Below are 9,876 nucleotides of genomic sequence, written 5' to 3' on the forward strand. Positions count from 1 at the left end.
TATTTTACAGGTAAATTTGTATTTATTTTAGCTAGGTAGTTATTAAATAGTTAATAACTATTTAGTAACTATTCTACCTAGTTAAAATAAATACAAACGTGCCTGTAAAAAAATAAATAAACCCTAAGCTAGCTGCAATGTAACTATTAGTTATATTGTAGCTAGCTTAGGGTTTATTTTATAGGTAAGTATTTAGTTTTAAATAGGAATTATTTAGGTAATGATAGGAATTTGTATTTAGATTTATTTTAATTATATTTGTTAGGGGGTGTTAGGGTTAGGGTTAGACTTAGGTTTAAAGGGTTAATAAATTTAAAATAGTGGCAGCTACGTTGGGGACGGCAGATTAGGGTTTAATAAATGTAGGTAGGTGGCGGCGATGATAGGGACAGCAGATTAGGGGTTAATAATATTTAACTGCTAACCTACTCCCAGCTGATGAGTGGCAAAAACCACAAAACAGCTGTCACACCTCAAAAACAGGTCTGAAGAATGGGGTTACCAGAACTGACTTGCAACACAGCCCAAACCCAGAAACTTATGCGACAACCAAGCTATGTGCCTAGTTAGCAGGCCGCCTGGAGTTGGAGTTACCTGAAAACTGCCATTTTCTTCATCGCATGACATAACCCACCCGCCTCTTCCAAAATTACTGAGGTGTGACACCCACCCTTACTCTACCCCTCGCTAAGACAGCTCCACAGACCACACTCGCAGACATGGAGGGGTTTAGCTACAAACTAGATGTAGCCTTTAACGATATGAAGCAAGATCTCCTCAACGTAATAGCACTTTATACCTCTCTCCCATGTCTTACTTGTGTACAACAACAGGAGCCAGAAATACAGCCTGCCCATGGCTTAGACAGCTGTGAATCCCAGATCCTGTAAGAGCAGCAGATAAGCATACCCAAAGTAAGAGAGGATGAGTCGCCGGTGGCATATGAGATCAGGCCCGAGCGCAGGTCACGTGGAGCTGCCGCAGATCCGCAATTGTCTATCATGGAGGCCGACATCAAGCACGATTCTCTTACTTCCCGATCAGCACCTGGGGAGCGAGGAGGTAATGTGAGAGGGCTGCAGGAAAGTGTCTCCGGAGCAGAAGCCGCTGGGGACCCAGAGAGAGGCTTCCCCAGGAGATCTAGCTTAGCCCCAAGAAGACGACAAGCCACGCTATTTAGCTTCCACAATGCAGCAGCAGAGATCAGCCTGAAACCTAACAGCCTTATTGTTGGCGGTGTTTATGCCATTTCGGGGGGCCCACTAGAGTGGATGTCACTGGAATCCGGGACATTTGCTGGAGATGAGGTAGCTGTAACAGGGGTTGGCTAACTTTCTTTATCTAATGGCCCCACTCCAATTTGCTTAGTGAAAAATACTAGAAACTGATCTGGAACATAGCTCTCTATACTGAACTGCCCACTCCAGTCTACTTAGCTTCACAAAGATGTTCTTAATCTGGGACGCTTACCTGTATGACGCTGTTAGGCTGAAACATAAGATAAAAACTCCCTCTTATGGTCATCTTATTGTTGGCACATAACATTATATACATAAAAATTTACAATTGTTATTTTAGTTTTATTAGAAAATTTGAGCTGGGTTACTCTGGTGCTGATGAACCTCTAGATTTGCACTTAAATGTTTTAGAAGTGAATTAGGCATATGTGTGTACATGAGTATAAAAGTTCACGTGCCTAGCATCCTAAGAAAAGACCGTCAGCTATACTACCCATTGTCAAACAATAATGTAGGCTGGCGCATTAATATTGGAACTTTAGCTTAGTTACCACACCGTGACACAGCTTACACAGTTACAGACAAATGTTTGTTCATGTATTCCCTGTCTTTCATAACTGTAAATAATGGTTCACATTAGATAATGCACTGTAATTTAGTACTAGGAACTGCATGAAAATAGTTATAATGGTTCTCATGCTAGAGAGTGTGAAAAGTTTTAAGTATCAGCGATACTAATACTGCAAGATGTAGCATTTAATCATAGCATCCATTAGCGAATAACAATATGTAACACGCTTGATGACTTGGCTTGTATGCAATGCTTAGACTCCCATATTATTTGTCTGCTATGTTATAGAAAAGAAGACCAAATTAACTCATTATAACTCCGTCCCCCCCCATAATGGGTCCTTTACCCACTTTCCCCCAATTCAAGCGGCTCTTGCCCGCTGCAATCTTTCATCTCTTTTACAGTATCTTCTTCAGCTATATCCCCCCAAGACCACAGATTTCATATACAATCCAATAGTCTCTTAGCTCTCTACTGTCATACTGTAACTACCCCAGTTTGCAAAGAGTGGTCTACCTAATCCATCTATATACAAAACAGAGATATAGCTGCAATAACCAATAACCTATATATATATACTACTTCTCATAATATATTAAAGAGACCCTATATTCACCCATGTGAAATCCCACCTTCATACCTATCTGACAACACAAAATTACGTATGCGTTAACTGAAAGATAATAATCATCACGTCTTTGCTTAAGATTTATTGTTTACTCTTAAATTGTAATTCTTAACTGCATACCCATGTGGGCTTGTACTGTACTGTATTGTACCGTCTTTTTCTTTGGTTTGTTTCAATAAAAATGTTTAAATAAAATAAAAATAAAAAAAATAAAAATATTTAACTAATGTTTGCAAGGCGGGAGTGCGGCGGTTTAGCGGTTAATATGTTTATTATAGTGGCGGCGATGTCCGGAGTGGCAGATTTGGGGTTAAACATTTTATTATAGTGTTTGCGATGTGGGATGGTTAATAGGTAGTTTATGGGTGTTAGTGTACTTTTTAGCACTTTAGTTATGAGTTTTATGTTACAGCTTTGTAACGTAAAACTCATAACTACTGACTTTAAAATGCGTTAGGAATCTTGGCAGTAGAGGGTGTACCGCTCACTTTTTGGCCTCCCAGGACAAACTCGGAATTCTAGTGCTATGCAAGTCCCATTGAAAAAAGCCTTTACGAAATTTACGTAAGTTGGTTTGCGGTAAGGCCAAAAAGTGTGTGGTACACCTATAACTGCAAGACTCGTAATACCAGCGGGCGTAAAAAAGCAGCGTTAGGACCTGTTAATGCTGTTTTTTACCTTAACGCACAACTCGTAATCTAGCCGAATTATATTATTTTTATTATACAGCACGCTCGAAATGTACATTAGGAGAAGGTGATATAATAATTTATCAAACAAGTGCAATTAAGAGATGTCATTATTTATACCCTCCAATTCATGCCATAGGCACACATCAGGGGATGGAAAAAAAGGTTCACCGCTGCCAGAAGTTGATGATATTAAATTCAGAGTTGAAGCTAGAGGGCAACAAACTCTGTAGCTTGAAGATCCAATATGTTTCCTGTTTGCAGAGTATTGGAAACTTATCGCCCCTCTAGGTAGTTTCTTGATTTGTTCTATTGCCTGCTACCTCAATGTTTTTATGTATTGATGGTTTATCTCAATGAAATGTTTGGAGACAGCAGAACACTGTCTTTCTCTCGAGATGTATGACAAGTGCTCCCTTATTCGTTTGCCAACCTCCCTCATGGTTCTTCCTATGTACTGTTTTTGACAGGCTGCACCAACTAGGTAGATTATGTAAGTACTCTTACAGTTTATACACCCTCTGGTAGAAAATTCCTGTCCAGTGACTATGGATTTAAAGGTTTCAGAACTATAAATGTGGTCACATGAGGTGCAATTTCTCCTTCCACATTTATATGTCCCATTAAAATGTAACCAGGAACTGGTCACACTCTTGTCACTTTTCAACATACTGGCTGCCAGTATATTGCCAAGAGTAACATTCCTTCTTGGAACAAACATGCAACCCTTATCAATAGTTTTTCTCAGAGTTTTTTCTCCCATCAAAATGGGTAGATTTTTTTTGACAATATCACAAATCTCATCATATTGATTTGAAAAGGAGGTAATAAACTTAGGTTTTTGTTTGTCTAGTGTGCAGTCCCGTCTCTTGGAAACACTATCCTCTTTAAGAAGTGACTCTCTATTTACTCCCTGAGTCTCATAAAAGGCCTTATTGATAAAATTTATTGGATAGCCTCTCTGAATCATCCTGTCCCTCAAATTCCTACTCTCCATCTAAAAAGCACCTTCCAGGGAGCAATTCCTTTTAGCATGCAAAAATGGACTCTTAGCTATGCCTTTAAAGACATGCTTCGGGTGTCTAGAGCGAGCGTGTAACACACTGTTCCCTGAAATGGGCTTTCTATAGAGGGTAGAAATGATTTTAGTACACCTCTCATCTCCAGACAGCGTAATGTCCAGGAAATGTATTTTTTCTTTTTGCCATTCAAAAGTGAATTGCAATACCACATCATTGGAATTGAGGGAAGCAACAAATTAATTGGCCTCAAAATGGCCTGAAGACCATACAATGAGCAGATCATCTATGAATCTCAGGTATTTGACAATATGAGCTATATGATCTCCACCACCTCCATAGACGTGGGGCCTCTCCCACCAACCCATAAACAGGTTGGTGTAGGAGGGAGCAAATTTAGCTCCCATGGTGGTCCCATGTCTCTGGAGGTAGTAGGACCCCTGAAACACAAAGAAATTGTGCTCCAGTAAGAACCTAATGACCCTGATGATAAAAATTCTTGCTTCATTAGTAAGGTCTGTATATAGACTTAGATAATAGAAAGCACCAGAGTATAAAAAGGTTGAGTTTTATTTAATCATTAAAACTTAGAGGGACAAACCCCTGAAAACAAACAAAAGACTAACATGTTTCGGCCGGAGCCGTATTCATAGTCCATAAAATCTTTCACACACTGTGAGTTTAAAAAGCCCTCACTGGGCCCTGATTGGTGGAATCATTTTCTTACAATCTATATTTAAAGGTACAAGGGGATAGTTTCATTGGAGATAATTATGTATTGCAATATACACGGTAAAAACCTAGAATATTTGTACCAATATGTTATAGATATGAGCACTATCCAGGTAACTTAACTTGAATTAATCTATTTGTTACAAAGTTCATCTCCGATATTTATATATGGATAGTGTTCATTTCAATATTGAGATAATCCCTTAAATTTATCTGAACAGAATTAAACATGGAAACGCTGAGCAATGTATCATAAAACATCAAATGTATGTTACAAGGTTGTTATTCCTCAACAAACCACTGACATAGTCAAAGCACGGTTAATCTATTTAAATTTCTTAGGATCAATTGTTAGATTATTCGCATTAAGGCCACTGTAAAGTTTATGAATATAAGTGCATTATAGTGACTGCTTTTATTCCTAAATTAAAAGGAGATGTTAAAATACATAAAAATATATACACAATTGTCTCACAAACTAGATATGTAATATATATATAAATAAATGCGTATTGCAAGTTATGCTGATGATTTAGAAGATAAAAATGGCTAACCCTAGCCATAGATGTTAATAATTTTCTAGGGCTGAGGGAATGAACATATATTTATACATTCATATGTCTCATTGATGGTGTACTCTTTTATTATTTTTTATTATTCATATACAATAAGCCTATATGTATATGTATACTTATGCATTAATGGTAGGTTACCTCATTCTGAGTGATCTGTTATATAGACAGATATATATGAAGGTATACACAGAAGAGGGGAGGGGATTGGCTTAACATCAATAGTTAATAAAGTCATACTCAGAATTCAGGCCAAGTGGTATCTTAGTCTGAAGTCTGAATATCCAATACATTTCTTGTCTGGATAATGTTTGAAATGTATCCCCTCCCCTCTTCTGTGATTGCACCTTTTCAATGATTATCCATTTCAGGGAGTCACAATTTTTACCATGTTTTTTGACTAAATGATCAACTATAGGGGTGCTGATCTTTCCTACACTAATGGTTGACAAATGTTCGCGGATACGCGACCGTACTTCCCTGGTCGTTAATCCCACGTACTTCAAATTGCAAAGTGAGCACCACAACAGATAAATACATTAGGTTGTGCGACAATTCAGGCATGATGTAATACTGAAGGTTTCACCAGTGACAAATGATCTAAAGGTTGTATCTACTTGAACATGTTCACAAGCCTTACATTGGGAATATCCACATTTGAATGTTCCTTTGTGCCTCAGCCATGAGGATGACTCCACCGCAGACACTGGTCTCTTTAGCTGAGATGGTGATACCATACTCCCTATAGATTTGTTCTTTCTATAGGAGAACCTACAGCCTTTTCTGACCGTATCCGCATGTGTGTAGTTTATTTTCTACCACTTTCTTATGTTCTTTACTATCTCTCAGAAGTACATCTCTGTCCATATTGGTTACCTCTCTTCTTGTTCTCATGATCACATTCATATTATATCCCCTGTCCAGCAGCCTCCTTTGCAAAGCATCTGCATGTTTCTCAAAGCTTCCTGTAAGAGTACAGTTTCTTTTCAAACTGACAAATTGTCCTTTGGCCACTGAATAGGGGACATGTCTGGAAAGACAGCTCTTGGCATGCAAGAGACTGTTACCAGAGATCGGTTTTCTATAAACCTCTGAAGTAATGAGTCCTGAGGACCATATTCTTAATTCAAGATCCAAATAATACACCCTTGAGCTGTCAAACTCATAGGTAAACCTTAGATTTAGATCATTCTGGCTCAATGACTCAACAAAATCTCTTGCAGCATCGCTGCTTCCCCTCCAAATGAATAGCAAGTCATCAATGAAGTGACAATCCAATCCAATGGATGGCCTAAATGTGTTACTATCTGCATAGATGTGGGACCGTTCCCACCAACCCCTGTACAAGTTGGCGTAGGTTGGTGCAAATTTAGCACCCATCGCAGTCCCACATCTCTGCAGATAGAACTCGATTTCAGATTGGAAGAAATTATGCATCAGTAAAAACTTAGTTACCTCCATTATGAATGATCTGAGGGGCTCACTGTGTGTTGTTTCTTTAACCAGAAAATATTCAATCGCTTTTAGTCCCATATCATGGGGTATAGATGAATAAAGGGCAACAACATCCACAGTGAGCCATCCTAAGTCTTGTGTCCATTCAATCTGCTCTACCACATTCAGGACATGTTTTGAGTCCCTAATATAGCTGGGAAGAATCTTAACCAAAGGCTGTAACACATCATCTAGCCATTGAGACAAGTGCTCCAGCATAGAGCCTATACCACTTATAATAGGCCTGCCTTGGACATTAATAGTCGACTTATGCACCTTTGGTAAATCATGGAATATCATTTGGAACGTATCATTATATTGGAATGTATCATTATCAATAAATCCCTGCTCCAGTGCCCCATCCAAAGGTGCATAAGTCGATGCTGAAAGATTCTGGTGGGGTCCTGACTAAGTTTCTCATAGTTCTCACTATTCCCTAATTGCCTGAGTGCTTCTTCAACATAGTGGGACCTATCCATAAGCACAACAGAACCCCCCTTATCAGCCTGTTTAATAACTATGTTCTCATTCTTGCCCAAGTTCTTTAAGGCTAACTGTTCACATTTCGTCAGATGTCTCTTAGATTGTATTTGGGTGTAAGAGAGAGTTCTCAAATCCCTCTCTACTCGCTTATAAAAGGTTTCAACTATGTTACCCCTACTCTGTACCGGATAAAAGGTAGAGGGGTTCTTAAACTTTTTGCTCACTACTGACATATCTCTGCCATACTCCATCATACTCTCCCTCTCACTTTGCAATTTGCAGTATGTGGGATTAACGACCAGGGAAGTACGGTCGCGTATCCACGAACATTTGTCAACCATTAGTGTAGGAAAGATCAGCACCCCTATAGTTGATAATTTTGTCAGAAAACATGAAATGGCTAATTATTGAAAAGGTTCAATCACAGAAGAGGGGAGGGGATAAATTTCAAACATTATCCAGACAAGAAATGTATTGGATATTCATATTTCAGACTAAGCTGCCACTTGGCCTGAATTCTGAGTATGACTTTATTAACTATTGGTGTTAAGTTAATCCCCTCCCCCCCTTCTGTGTATACCTTCATATATATCTGTCTATATAATGGATCACTCAGAATGAGGTAACCTACCATTAATGCATAAGTATACATATACATATAGGCTTATTGTATATGAATAATAACAAATTAAAAATAATAAAAAAGTACACCATCAATGAGACATATGAATGTATAAATATAGGTTCATTCCCTAGCATATTATTAACATCTATGGATAGGGTTAGCCATTTTGTCCTCTAAACCATCAGCATAACTTGCAATACGCATTTATTTATATATATATTACATATCTAGTTTGTGAGACAATTGTGTATATATTTATATGTATTTTAACATCTCCTTTTTCTTTAGGAATAAAAACAGTCACTATAATGCACTTATATTCATAAACTTTACAGTGGCCTTAATGCGAATAATCTAACAATTGATCCTAAGAAATTTAAATAGATTAACAGTGCTTTGACTATGACAGTGGTTTGTTGAGGAATTACAACCTTGTAACATACATTTGATGTTTGTATATGATACATTGTTCAGCGTTTCCATGTATAATTCAGTTCAGATAAATTTAAGGGATTATCTCAATATTGAAATAAACACTATCCATATATACATATCGGAGATGAACTTTGTAACAAATAGATTAATTCAAGTTAAGTTACCTGGATAGTGCTCATATCTATAACATATTGGTACAAATATTCTAGGTTTTTACCGTGTATATTGCAATACATAATTATCTCCAATGAAACTATCCCTTGTACCTTTAAATATAGATTGTAAGAAAATGATTCCACCAATCAGGGCCCAGTGAGGGATTTTTAAACTCACAGTGTGTGAAAGATTTTATGGACTATGAATACGGCTCCAGACGAAATATGTTAGTCTTTTGTTTGTTTTCAGGGGTTTGTCCCTCTAAGTTTTAATGATTAAATAAAACTCAACCTTTTTATACTCTATTTTACTGGCGCTTTCTATTTTTTTTGTTCATTAATTTTTGCCAGCAGCCAGTAAAATTAGCTGCAGTGCCGCCTGGATTTGTGGTAAAATCGTTGATGCGTAAACTGCACTTACCAGAGGAGAACCTGTAAAGAATTAGATCAGCCAACATATATTACTCCTGAACAAGACAGTGGAACCAAAGGAACGGAACTCCGTTAGCACCCCCCTCCTTTCATTCTGAAGGACCGGTAACATTCAGGAAGTGTAAGCCATTGGTTCAGTGACGTCACCGGCACCACGAGGAGCAGAGAGAGCGCTCAACCGCATTTGGTGGACAGACAGAGATCCAGGAGCAGCAACTGCAGAGGGGTGAGAAAGCCGGGTCCTGAACAAAAGGAACACGGTAACACATTCTTTGATTGTGGGGTTTCCGGAGTGACCAGGGAGAATATGAACTTAAGGAACTGAATGTGTTTGTGCATATCATATCTACTATATATCACCATATTTCTTTATGTGAATACCAGCTCATAAGGAACTGTCAAGCAGGAGTTTAACTCACAGTACATGTTTACAAAACTGTACCATTCATATGTTTGCCACATCCACGTTTTTACTTATTTGATACAGTGGTTGTCATATCTGGGTATCCATACACAGGCGAGCAGTTACTGTTTTTGTGTCTAAAGGAACTTTTGTTTGTTTTGAATTCGACTACATCGATAATCAACCAACTGTACCCCCCCCCCCCCCCCCATTTCCAAGACAGGTATTCCAGTTGTTGCAGAGCATGAGTGGTATCTCTAACATAACTGGGTAGTTGTTTTACTATAGATTGTAAATATTGATCAACCAATTTTGACAATAGCTCAAGTAAAGAACCAATGCCTGCAACTATGGGTCTCCCCTTAACATTTGTTACCTTGAGGAGGTGGTGAAAGATGGG

The 9,876-nt window shown here is 38.2% G+C and overlaps 1 long non-coding RNA gene across 1 annotated transcript in view; it reads right to left on the reverse strand.

Moving 5' to 3' along the window:
• LOC128637148 (uncharacterized) overlaps positions 1-9,141 on the reverse strand; it is a 38,062-nt gene extending 28,921 nt beyond the window's left edge. Inside the window, exon 1 of the long non-coding RNA XR_008399002.1 lies at positions 9,063-9,141. This is a non-coding gene — a long non-coding RNA (uncharacterized LOC128637148). The remainder of the gene's footprint in view (positions 1-9,062) is intronic.
• Positions 9,142-9,876: the final 735 nt, after the last annotated feature.

This window comes from Bombina bombina, chromosome 1, assembly GCF_027579735.1.
Source record: "Bombina bombina isolate aBomBom1 chromosome 1, aBomBom1.pri, whole genome shotgun sequence".
NCBI classification, from domain to species: Eukaryota; Metazoa; Chordata; class Amphibia; order Anura; family Bombinatoridae; genus Bombina; species Bombina bombina.